This window comes from Rhinoderma darwinii, unplaced genomic scaffold, assembly GCF_050947455.1.
Source record: "Rhinoderma darwinii isolate aRhiDar2 unplaced genomic scaffold, aRhiDar2.hap1 Scaffold_130, whole genome shotgun sequence".
Taxonomy (NCBI): Eukaryota; Metazoa; Chordata; class Amphibia; order Anura; family Rhinodermatidae; genus Rhinoderma; species Rhinoderma darwinii.
Window position 1 is genome coordinate 1,435,388 of NW_027461962.1, and position 11,763 is coordinate 1,447,150.

The 11,763-nt window shown below is 46.0% G+C and overlaps 1 long non-coding RNA gene across 1 annotated transcript; it reads right to left on the minus strand.

Annotated features, from left to right (window-relative positions):
- Positions 1 to 2,081: 2,081 nt before the first annotated feature.
- Positions 2,082 to 10,821, minus strand: LOC142699104 (uncharacterized). The gene is made up of 4 exons (XR_012865993.1): positions 10,615 to 10,821; positions 10,165 to 10,374; positions 3,010 to 3,222; positions 2,082 to 2,769 (listed from the first exon to the last, which is right to left on the minus strand). It is a non-coding gene; the product is annotated as an uncharacterized LOC142699104 (long non-coding RNA).
- Positions 10,822 to 11,763: the final 942 nt, after the last annotated feature.

The window sequence follows — 11,763 nt, forward strand, 5'->3', positions numbered from 1 at the left end:
ACACCAGTGATTGTCTGTCCGCTGTCTTTAACATCATGTCCTCTCTCTATCTGAAACTGAATCTTTCTAAAACTGAGCTCCTTGTGTTCCCACCATCTACTAACCTCCCTAAACCTGATGTCTCCATCTCTGTGTGTGGCACTATCATAACTCCTAAGCAGCACGCCCGCTGTCTCGGGGTTATTTTTGACTCAGATCTTTCCTTTACTCCTCACATACAATCACTTTCACGCTCCTGTCATTTTCACCTCAAAAACATCTCCAGAATCCGCTCTTTTCTTACGGAGGAAACTGCCAAAACTCTCATTGTTGCTCTGATTCACTCTCGTCTTGACTACTGTAACTCATTACTAGTCGGTCTTCCCCTCACTAAACTCTCCCCTCTCCAATCTATCCTCAATGCAGCAGCCAGGCTCATCTTTATGACCAACCGCTACACCAACGCCTCTAATCTGTGCCAGTCACTGCACTGGTTGCCCATCCCCTTCCGAATAAAATTCAAACTTATTACTCTCACCCACAAAGCTCTCCACAGTGCTGCACCTCTTTACATCTCCTCCCTCATCTCTGTCTACCACCCTACTCGGACTCTACGTTCTGCCAACGACCTTAGATTAAAATCCTCCATAATCCGAACCTCCCACTACCGTCTCCAGGATTTCTCTCGTGCTGCACCCGTCCTCTGGAATGTGCTACCCCAGACAATCAGATTAATTCCCAATATCCACAGTTTTAAACGTGCCCTGAAAACACATCTATTTAGACAGGCCTATAACATTCCCTAATCTGACTCCTTTCCATGGCCCTCCATTTAGATTAGTCATCAGAATAAGATTCCCTCACACTCCTTCTCTTCATGTCCGTCATACACGGATAGTGGCTGGTGACCGGCTCATGCAGCTTTATGTTACCACCGCATGTGTATAAAAATGGCCGGACTATTGTACAGAACAAACACTGTTACACTTTGTGTTTCCCTTATGTCCTCATAGATTGTAAGCTCTTGCGAGCAGGGTCCTCACTCCCCAGGTTTGAATTGTAAATGAACTTTGTCACTATGTAATGTCTGATATTGTTTGTTTCATGTTCCCTCTAAATTGTAAAGTGCTGCGTAATATGTTGGCGCTATATAAATAAAGATTATTATTATTATTATTATTATTATGTAATCCCCCACCCACGCTATGGAGTTCCACCCCCACCCCTTTACAGGAAATAAGAAACTACATGCAATGGAGATTCCTCAGTAATACACTATTCATCCAACCCATAGCATCAACCAAAGTCTCAGAGGAGGGGAGGGCGGGTACAACACTGGTGGAGCGTAACAATTGTACAGTAGATATCTCACCCCTACATGCGGAGCTTGAGCAACATAACGAGATGTTCTCTTTTCATTACAACCAAGATGGGTCTTGCTCAAAGGATTGCAATGGTTGATCCAAGAATGTAAGGGCTCATATTAAAGAGATCACGTTCCAGCTCCAACCTCCTTGAGGGTCAAGTAGACTTATGTATCTGGTACAAGTGTATAACTGGATAGGACCTCGAGATCATGATCAACACTGAGGACCCTTCCCCGCAGAAGTTCTTGCCATTATATCCAGAAAATATATTTGAGGTACAAGACTCCTTCCCAAGTCACAGTAGAAAGACTCAACTTCGCTTTTCCTATTTTCTCAAATCCATCCCAACATGCATCTGGATGTAGCCAATTGTATTGCTCTGCATCATACACTTCACCTACAATTATGGTCACCACCTGGCAACAACTTATAGGAGCTGCAGAGTGGAGAGGAAAGTGACAACTGCTCAGAGACCAAGCGAGACTAAAAAGGTGGAGATGCCCATAAAACGTGATCAAAAAGCCTTGATATATTGAATACATTGTGAACCCCATTGATGGACATGGGCAACCATAGTGCTTAACCCATTCAATTCTGAACACATCAACCCAACTTTCTCTTACTCAGTATCTTAAAAGTAGTCCACAAGGGACCCAAAAGGACCATATTCGGAAGATCTACAGAGCACTTGTGTCAGTTACCGATAGAGATAGCGATTAAAGGAGTCACGGTCTTCTAAAAAACATTAGAGTAAGGATTTGTGGAGTTCCTTGAGGACCAGAATAGCAAGATTAGGTTTTCGTGATTTTCAATAGAGTCAACCACAACCCAAGTAGACAACGTGGCAGAACATCCCAAATAACCAATGTTGGGAACTTCATGGACACACAATTTGATGGTTCCTCCATCTTAACCAGCATGTTCTGTCGGAGGTTCTTGAGAAGATTAGGATTAACCATATTAGTCTAAGCAGAGATGGTCTACAGAAGTTAGTCATCTTAAAGGCCAGTTAAGTTATACAATGGCACACAGAAGACCAACCAATTACAAGACACCCTTGACAACATATAAACCCTTTTCTCCATGACTGGTGACCAGTTAATAAGCCAGTTCTTGCTGCCAAGATTCAAACCTGGACCACATGGTCTTATGACCTTTAGACTGCAGTCCCGAGTCTCTAAACATCACACAAAACCCAATTCTCAACTTCTACCTTGTTCCTTCATTTCTTGTCAAAAGCTACAAGACCAGTTGGTCCATCCAAGAGAGACATCGAGAAACTGGAGCGGAGCTTTGAGAATGGATATAATAGTGAGTAAGGTCACCGGATGCTTGATGGGGCACATTTTATGTCACACGCCAGATGGGACATGAACTCGTCTGTGGTGGGATGGATCCACATGGTGAAGAACAGTCGAAGAACCTGGAATTACAGACAAAACTGGTCAAACAATTGAGAAAAGATTTACCAGCTCAAACCAAACATCCTACACAAGGGGGTTGATCAATGAGTGCTTGTCAGAACTTGGAGGACCTACCACTATGAAACATGGCGATCAGTCCCACCCCCAAGTCTAGGTCCCCAAAAACCATCGACCGTTCATTATGTGGAACATTTCAATACACTGACCACCAATACATGAAGACCACAATGACCAAGTACCGTTTAAGAGTACATCAACTCCGACATGGTGGGAAGGATCTGTAGAAGTCTGTACGGTGCCACAGAGGCCACACAATTCAGTTTCTCAGCCGACTTCCTGTAGTAATACTTAGTGGTCCTCACAGAATATAGTCCAATAGGTGGCAGCAGAGAGGTCCGAATCGCCTCATATAAGAACAACTTTTCCAGATAATCAAACCTGGTTGTCCGATTCTAAAAGAAGAAAACCATTAAATAAATTGTGACATCCAGTTACCAGTGAAAATTATGAGGGTTATTGTCCAATCACTTGCAGACTCCACTAGGAGAGGACCATTTATGGCCGACTTAATGACCAACAATTATTCGGAACAAGCAATTAGCAGTTAATCCATTATTCCCTGTAGTGGGATTAGCTGACCACCCCATTCTCCTTCACAAGAAGGAAACAGTCAGCATGGCCAACATTGGAGGTGATGGGATGGTTATTGCCGTATTTTCTGACATATTTGTGCCATTTTTCATCATTGACACAAAAGGGGCAGCTGATAATCATGGGCTGGGTAGTTTCAAGATCTTATTTCTGTGTCCACATGACAACACTTCCAGACATGTTCTCTTAAAGCTCAGTTATCATGGGAATACCAAGTGCCGAAAGTCAGAATTCCGCTTTTAATTACGTACATTTGACAAAAAGAGGTCACATAACAGGTCTAGTTTCCTTATGATAACACGATGCATCACACAGAAACAAGTAGTGTTGTCATGGGGACATAACAGATAAATTACAGGATAATTTTAAAAGCACAAAACCCTCCAAAAAATTCAGACAGAAATTGGCGCAAGATACAACACAAATCTACATCTGCTGAAGAAGAAGAAGAAGGGGTCGGGGTATATTTATGTGTCGCTTTTTTTTTGCTGTTTTCGCTGAATTTATTTTTTTTTGCGACCTTGTAATCGCATCGGAACTGGGATAATAACGCACACGGTTTTCGGATCTTCTTTTAACTGCACCTCAACCGCAACGTCCGAATACAACCTATGGGATAATTGACATCAGAGCGCCATAAAAACCGCATCAAATACGTACAGGGTTTAACCACTAATTGCCGCGATAGTTAATGAAAGACCAAAAATAAAGTGTAACGGTGGGATGCACCGTTACACTCTGAACACACGTGCTTGAACTTGCACGTGGCCCCGAACTTACACTGGCCATCGTTAAATTGCCAGCAGAATCCCAACTTTGCCCCGGCACCTTGCCCGGCCTGACTGGACTGGCCCCCCTGGCCGACGCTCCCGGGAAAGGACTGCCTAACCGGAGCCGTAACCCTTAACCAAAGAGCAATATCCTTCTGGTTCCACCGAATCGCCGGCCGAACCGCTTTTCGCTGACGGAATTGCTTGTCGTATCTTAGCCACGCCTGCCCCCCGTACGCCCTATGGGCCTCCCCAATGGCATCAAAATAGCAAAACAACGCCGAACAATTTTCCGGCGCCTTTTCCCCTATCACACTGGCTAATATGTCAAACGCCTGCGACCAATTGACGAACGTCTGCGGGATAAGCCTATACCGCCGACGTTCCTCCTCATCCTTCTTACTCTCGTCCCGCTTGCTCTTATCCAAATTGAATTTAGCAAGCGGCAGCAGAGAAAAAATCTCGACATATTCGTCCTTCCAGATCCGCTCACGCACCTCCTGCTTTAAATGCGCCCCCAACGGACCTTCGAAGCAAACATACACCTCCCCCCGAGCGCGATCATCAATACGCACCCTATCGCCATCTTTTTGGGCCTCGGTCTGTACTGACACCGCGACCGCCTGTAACGATCCAACTACCCGGGGACCTTACCAAACTACCACCGGGGACACCTCCGTAACTACTGGCGCCGCCGCCCTATCTAGACGCCCGACCAGCTCCCGCAAGCAACCCACTAAATCCGCTAGACCCGCGCCGTCGCGCCCGACCGCGCCGCTACCGGCAGCCGATGCTACGCTTGCTGCCCCCCCACCGACACCCGACATAAAAATCGCTGGATATGGCAAAGACGGAGTTATGCACTCACCGGGCTGCACAGGCGCTGTGTTCCCGTCAGCCGGACCATCCTGACCTCGCCGATAAACGTCCAGTTCGCCTTCTCCCAGATCCTCTCTCGCAGACGACTGGCCATCCCACCGACATCTCCTACACGGGGACGACGATGCGCTGACAGATGGGCCGGCAACCTGCCGCCCGACCGCTGGGACCCAGACTTCCGACCGGACCTGTTGCCTCGTCGTCGCTGCAGCTCTAGGCATCCGTCTTGACGATCTCGATGAAGCCTGCCCCCTGGCCGGAACATCACCAGGCGGGGCGGCTGTAGATTGTCCTCCAACTCTTGCATCCGATGGGGGAGGGGTGACAGGGAGCCCGGCCTGCGACTCCCTGTGTACCGCCGGACCTCGTCGCGGCTGGGGATTCCTGCCAGGACGCAGGGCCTGGGAAGAGGCGGCCCTCCCAGCTGCCTGGCCTTCAGCGTCCTTTGTAGGGCTCCCCCTGCGACGCCGTGTCCGCGGGACCACCTCAGGGCTGAGGCGTTCTGGAGGGCGGGACCGCCGGGAGCGACGGGGAGACCCGGCCTGAGCCACCGTCGCCCCTGGAGACGCTCTCTGCCTCCTTTGAGCAGGAGCGGGTGTTGCCGACTCCCCCCCCCCCGCCGCCATATTACTACTAGGGAGGGGGCCGGGGGAGAGAAGCCTATCCCCTTGTGCAACAGACCTCGGGTGCCGGGCTTGACGTGGCGATGCTTCGGCCCCCGGGATCCTGGTAAGTGCCGCCACGGTCTCCTCCAACCAGCCGGGACCGTGGTGAACAGCTGCAGCGCGCAGCCGCTCGAGTATGTCGGCCTCCGACATAACAGGACACAGAGCGGGACAACGGAGGGAGCTAATGCAATTTTAGTGTTACTCCTCCCGCTGCTTCCGGCTCAATGCCGAAAGCAGCGGGAAGACCAGTAACGGCCCCCTAACTCCTCCCTGCCTCCCATCCACCTCCCCCTACCTCTCCCTCTCAGTTAACCCTTTCCCTACTAGGTCCCGTCATGGAGGCTTCCCTCTGAAGCCCTGCAGGCTGCGTCCAGCCTCTTCTAACTTGTTAAACATCTGTGTGACGGCCGATTAAACAACGGCAGTCACACAGACCTGTATAATTCAAAGTGGCCCTTCACACGGCGGTTTCAATGGACTGAAGGGTCCGTGAGAAAACAGGACATGTCCCATTTTCTCACACATCCCTCCATAGACTCTAGTCTATGGGGGGGGGGTGTGAGATCGCGTCCTGCAGCGCACAGATGCAACTTATACGTGAACTGCAGTTCTTTCACGTCCGAGATGCTAAACACCTGTGTGAATCCAGCATCAGGCTGCATTCAGTAGAGCGCGTGCAACCTCGGATGTGAAGAACTGATGTTTTTCACATCCGAGGTGCACCCGTGCGAGTTTTGTTATCGCGGATCCCTCAGACTAGAGTCTATGGAGGGATGCGTGAAAAAAACAAAACACAAGATAGGACATGTCCTATTTTTCCAAGTACCCCTCACATGCTCTGAGACAGCCGTGTGAACGGTCCCAATGAAATACATGAGTCAGTGACAGCCATTGTTTAAATAGCGTCACACGGATGAGTTACACGCTCGTCTCAATGAGTCCCAACAGGGTGAGCGCTGCAGGACGGCCGATGCCGAGCCAATATTTATTGTATCACATCTCATAAATTTGAAGGTATTAAGAGGTTCCTGCAAAATTATATAGAAATAAATAATCTAAGCAGCGCGGATTCCTGAAAACAAGGCCGTGTCTAACCAACACGTCTACAAAAAGGTGAGAAGTGCAAATCCAGATGTCGGTCATGAGGCCGAGGTTCTAAACTGAAGCTTTTACTACTGTAACAACCTAGTAGTGAAGCTACAGATGCAGGGACAGGGACAATGTATGTACAGGGGGAAATTATTTAAGGGACAGAAGTCACAGTAGCTCCATTGTGTATCTGGACACTGCAGCGCATGTATTTGTATCGGCCTCTGCATGGTGCGTCTCCTGGATGTCCGACCCCTGGACAACTTTATGTACTTTTTTATATTAACACAACTTGATTGTGACAAAGACCTCTACAAGCCGTCAGCCTGCATAGGGGTATATTAAATAACAGTGATAAATAGGAGTAATGCACTTATGTCACTGACCATATAGCTGCTTACAGTTGGTTAATATGGGATAGAACAGAATATACAGTAAGAATCGGATGTACTGGTTTTCCAGTAAACCGAGCAGCAACACAATGCCAAGCAGCAGCTGCAAAAGCAAATACAGTTTGAGGAAGCTTAGAGAGAAACCAGTGATCTAAATAGGTAATTTTCATCTATTCACTCATTAGGCCATGTTCACACAGCGTATGAGCGTAAATATCTAAATACGCCTGCAAACACATTACCATTGACTTTAACGTGAAACATTGTAGCTCATACAAGGAATAATTTACGCTGCAGAATTAAGTGAAATATCCCTTCTGACTTTCTACAAATCCATCTTCCATTAAAATTGAAGACTCTTTGAAAAAATTTACTATCAGCTCCAAAAACATCTTGATCTCAGTCTGATATTAGCTTCCAATTTTTTCAGCCGGTATCCTAGCTACAAGGTGGGGGCAGTTTTGGGCTCTAGGTAGAGCAATTGAAACAAATAGAATGGGAGGTTTAAAAAAAGCTGGAATATATAGAGAATAGTGACGTGCTAGAGGCCCACCAACATCGGAAGAGTCACGATCCTGAGGCTGAAGCCACCACAAATTATTGTCTACCGGCACAAAATGTAAAAGATTCAACATCCCCAGATAAAACCAGGATTTGGTTTTGAGATTATCTACTCTTAGGGCTCATTCAGATGTGTGTAACTTGTCCGTGTGATGGCCGTTAAAACTACCGTCACACGGACGCATGTATTTCAATGGGGCCTTTCACGAGGCCATTGTTTCAACGGAGCGTGTGAAGGGTCCATTCAAAGATAAGACATGTCCTATTTTCTTGCGTTTCCACGCATCCCTCCATTGACTAGTCTGAGGGTGCACCTCCGATGTGAAACAGGTCAGGTTTTTCACGTCCGAAGTTGCACACGGTCGTCTGTATGTAAATGACACAGCTACTAATGTAATGCAATGGAACTGGTAGACATCACTCAAGCCCAACTTTCTGAAGTTAAACCCTTACTGGTCTAGACAGCTCTAACTATCACAACACAAGAAGAAAAGAGCAGATCTCGTGCTTGGTTTCCTCTCACCAGTGCCAGGCAGCTGCTGCCAAGCCAAATAATGTAATAGGATGCATTTGACAGTGTTTCTACATACACATTACTACTCAGGTAACAGAATATGATTTAGCTACCTGTATAGAAGGTTGACCGAAATTGAGCGGGTGAGTCACAGTACCAAGAAATGTTAAATGGAGGTTAAGTTAGGAGGTAGTTTGGGGGCAACTACCATGTACAAATATCACACATTATAGAGATCTGTCTGAAGATTTGTACCCAGACTTGTTACCACGACAAGAAGGCATCCTCTACAGATAGTTGAGAAAGTATCTACATCAGCATAGAAGGGGATTCTTTACTGTAAGAGCAGTGCCATTATTGAAATTGTGGTTGTTAGTTACTTTTGGAGGGGCCTGAATGCCTTAAACACAGCGTTTGTCATCCATCTCATAGGGTTTTAACCTTGCTTTGGATCAGTGCTGCTGGACGAAGGTCATGTAATCCCCCACCCACGCTATGGAGTTCCACCCCCACCCCTTTACAGGAAATAAGAAACTACATGCAAGGGAGATTCCTCAGTAATACACTATTCATCCAACCCATAGCATCAACCAAAGTCTCAGAGGAGGGGAGGGCGGGTACAACACTGGTGGAGCGTAACAATTGTACAGTAGATATCTCACCCCTACATGCGGAGCTTGAGCAACATAACGAGATGTTCTCTTTTCATTACAACCAAGATGGGTCTTGCTCAAAGGATTGCAATGGTTGATCCAAGAATGTAAGGGCTCATATTAAAGAGATCACGTTCCAGCTCCAACCTCCTTGAGGGTCAAGTAGACTTATGTATCTGGTACAAGTGTATAACTGGATAGGACCTCGAGATCATGATCAACACTGAGGACCCTTCCCCGCAGAAGTTCTTGCCATTATATCCAGAAAATACATTTGAGGTACAAGACTCCTTCCCAAGTCACAGTAGAAATACTCAACTTCGCTTTTCCTATTTTCTCAAATCCATCCCAACATGCATCTGGATGTAGCCAATTGTATTGCTCTGCATCATACACTTCACCTACAATTATGGTCACCACCTGGCAACAACTTATAGGAGCTGCAGAGTGGAGAGGAAAGTGACAACTGCTCAGAGACCAAGCGAGACTAAAAAGGTGGAGATGCCCATAAAACGTGATCAAAAAGCCTTGATATATCGAATACATTGTGAACCCCATTGATGGACATGGGCAACCATAGTGCTTAACCCATTCAATTCTGAACACATCAACCCAACTTTCTCTTACTCAGTATCTTAAAAGTGGTCCACAAGGGACCCAAAAGGACCATATTCGGAAGATCTATAGAGCACTTGTGGCAGTTACCGATAGAGATAGCGATTAAAGGAGTCACGGTCTTCTAAAAAACATTCGAGTAAGGATTTGTGGGGTTCCTTGAGGACCAGAATAGCAAGATTAGGTTCTCGTGATTTTCAATAGAGTCAACCACAACCCAAGTAGACAACGTGGCAGAACATCCCAAATAACCAATGTTGGGAACTTCATGGACACACAATTTGATGGTTCCTCCATCTTAACCAGCATGTTCTGTCGGAGGTTCTTGAGAAGATTAGGATTAACCATATTAGTCTAAGCAGAGATGGTCTGCAGAAGTTACTCATCTTAAAGGCCAGTTAAGTTATACAATGGCACACAGAAGACCAACCAATTACAAGACACCCTTGACAACATATAAACCCTTTTCTCCATGACTGGTGACCAGTTAATAAGCCAGTTCTTGCTGCCAAGATTCCAACCTGGACCACATGGTCTTATGACCTTTAGACTGCAGTCCCGAGTCTCTAAACATCACACAAAACCCAATTCTCAACTTCTACCTTGTTCCTTCATTTCTTGTCAAAAGCTACAAGACCATTTGGTCCATCCAAGAGAGACATCAAGAAACTGGAGCGGAGCTTTGAGAATGGATATAATAGTGAGTAAGGTCACCGGATGCTTGATGGGGCACATTTTATGTCACACGCCAGATGGGACATGAACTCGTCTGTGGTGGGATGGATCCACATGGTGAAGAACAGTCGAAGAACCTGGAATTACAGACAAAACTGGTCAAACAATTGAGAAAAGATTTACCAGCTCAAACCAAACATCCTACACAAGGGGGTTGATCAATGAGTGCTTGTCAGAACTTGGAGGACCTACCACTATGAAACATGGCGATCAGTCCCACCCCCAAGTCTAGGTCCCCAAAAACCATTGACCGTTCATTATGTGGAACATTTCAATACACTGACCACCAATACATGAAGACCACAATGACCAAGTACCGTTTAAGAGTACATCAACTCCGACATGGTGGGAAGGATCTGTAGAAGTCTGTACGGTGCCACAGAGGCCACACAATTCAGTTTCTCAGCCGACTTCCTGTAGTAATACTTAGTGGTCCTCACAGAATATAGTCCAATAGGTGGCAGCAGAGAGGTCCAAATCGCCTCATATAAGAACAACTTTTCCAGATAATCAAACCTGGTTGCCCGATTCTAAAAGAAGAAAACCATTAAATAAATTGTGACATCCAGTTACCAGTGAAAATTATGAGGGTAATTGTCCAATCACTTGCAGACTCCACTAGGAGAGGACCATTTATGGCCGACTTAATGACCAACAATTATTCGGAACAAGCAATTAGCAGTTAATCCATTATTCCCTGTAGTGGGATTAGCTGACCACCCCATTCTCCTTCACAAGAAGGAAACAGTCAGCATGGCCAACATTGGAGGTGATGGGATGGTTATTGCCGTATTTTCTGACATATTTGTGCCATTTTTCATCATTGACACAAAAGGGGCAGCTGATAATCATGGGCTGGGTAGTTTCAAGATCTTATTTCTGTGTCCACATGACAACACTTCCAGACATGTTCTCTTAAAGCTCAGTTATCATGGGAATACCAAGTGCCGAAAGTCAGAATTCCGCTTTTAATTACGTACATTTGACAAAAAGAGGTCACATAACAGGTCTAGTTTCCTTATGATAACACGATGCATCACACAGAAACAAGTAGTGTTGTCATGGGGACATAACAGATAAATTACAGGATAATTTTAAAAGCACAAAACCCTCCAAAAAATTCAGACAGAAATTGGCGCAAGATACAACACAAATCTACATCTGCTGAAGAAGAAGAAGAAGAAGAAGAAGGGGTCGGGGTATATTTACGTGTCGCTTTTTTTTTGCTGTTTTTGCAGAATTTTTTTTTTTTGCGACCTTGTAATCGCATCGGAACTGGGATAATAACACACGCGGTTTTCGGATCTTCTTTTAACTGCACCTCAACCGCAACGTCCGAATACAACCTATGGGATAATTGACATCAGAGCGCCATAAAAACCGCATCAAATACGTACAGGGTTTAACCACTAATTGCCGCGATAGTTAATGAAAGACCAAAAATAATCTCATATAATTGCGCCCCG